Below are 1,863 nucleotides of genomic sequence, written 5' to 3'. Positions count from 1 at the left end.
ACATTTCTGCCCCCCGATTAATGCTGCCTAGTGGTGGGGAACATTTCATCTCCCCTGATTACTGGTGCCTCGTGGTGGGGGACATTTCATCCCCCCTGATAACTGTTGCATCTTGGTGAAAGACATTTCTGCCCACCTCATTGCTGGAGACTCCAGGTGGGGGACACTTTTGCCCCCTGATTTCTGTAGCCTCCTGCTGGGGACATTTTGGCCCCTCTCATTACTGGTGCCTCAGGCTGTGGGATATTTCTGCCCCCCCCTGATTACCTGTGCACACTGTTGGGGGACATTTCTGACCCCCTGAATACTGGAGCCCCAGGGTGGGGGACATTTCTGCCCCCTTGATTACTCTGCCCCAATGTGTGGTACATTTCTGCCCCCGATTACTGGTGCTTCCATGTGGGGGGACATTTTTACACCCCTGATTACTGGTGCTCGATTCTGGGGGACATTTCTGCCCCCCTGATTACTGGTGCCTCGTGTTGGGAGATATTTCTGACCCCCACTCATAACTGGTTCCTAGTTTACGGGGACATTTCTGCTCTCCAATCCTTTTTCGCTCATGGTGGGGATACAATTTTGTCCCCGATCCTAGTTTCCTCCTTTTGGTCGGATATTTCTGGCCCCTTAATTCCGCGAGTCTAGATTCCGCGGACATTTCTGCCCCCCCCCCCCCATTTATGGTGCCACCTGGAGGGGGACATTTCTGCCCAAAGATTACTGGTGCCTCGTGTTGGGAGACATTTCGACCCCCCTGGTTACTGGTGCCTCGTTGTTGGGGACATTTCTGCCCCCCAGAATACTGGTGCCTCGTGCTGGGGGACATTTCTGCCCCCCTGATTCCTGGTTCCTAGCTTAGGGGGATATTTCTGCTCTCCAATCCTTGGTCCCTCGTGGTGGGGACACAATTCAGTCCCTGTTCCTAGTTGCCTACTTGGGGAATATTTCTGTCCCCTTAATTCCTGGTTACTAGTTTCTGGGGACATTTCTGCCCGGCATTACTGGTGCCTCCTGATGGGGGACATTTCTGCTCCCCTGATAACTGGTGCCTCGTGTTGGGATACATTTCTGCCCTCCTGATTACTGGTGCCTCGTGTTGGGGGATATTTCTGTCCCCTGCTCATACGTTTTTCCTAGTTTACAGGGACATTTCTGCTCTCCAATCCTTGTTCGCTCGTCGTGGGGATACAATTCTGTCCCCGTTCCTAGTTTCCTCCTTCTGGTTGGATATTTCTGGCCCCTTAATTCCTCGTGTGTACATTCTGGGGACATTTCTGCCCTCCCCACCCCCCATTTATGGTGCCGCCTGGTGGGGGACATTTCTGCTCTCCAATTCTTGTTTTCTCATGGTGGAGAAACAATTCTGTCCCCGATCCGAGTCGCCACCTTCTGGTTGGATATTTCTGGCCCCTTAATTTCTCGAGTCTAGAATCCGCGGACATTTCTTCCCCCCAAATTTATGGTGCCGCCTGGTGGGCGACATTTCTCCCCCCCCCCATTACTCTGCCTCGTGGTGGGGAACATTTCTGCCCCCCTGATTACTGGTGCCTCGTGTTGGGAGACATTTCTGCCCCTCTGATTACTGGTTCCTCGTGGTGGGGGACATTTGATCCCCCGGATTACTGGTATCTCCTGCTGGCGACATTTCTGCCCCCCTGATTTCCAGTTCCTCATACTGGGGGACATTTCTGCCCCCCTCCTTTCCACTGCCTAGAGCTGGGGATCATCTCTGCCCCCCTGACTAGTGTTGCCTCGAGCTGGGGGACATATCCACCCCCCTCAATTCTGTTTCCTCGTTAGGGTGACATGTCTGTCCCCGATTTCCATGCCTTGTGTTGGGGGCCATTTCTGACCCGTTGATTA

Source organism: Sorex araneus, chromosome 1 (assembly GCF_027595985.1).
Source record: "Sorex araneus isolate mSorAra2 chromosome 1, mSorAra2.pri, whole genome shotgun sequence".
NCBI lineage: Eukaryota > Metazoa > Chordata > Mammalia > Eulipotyphla > Soricidae > Sorex > Sorex araneus.
Note: the sequence above shows the minus strand (reverse complement) of the source record.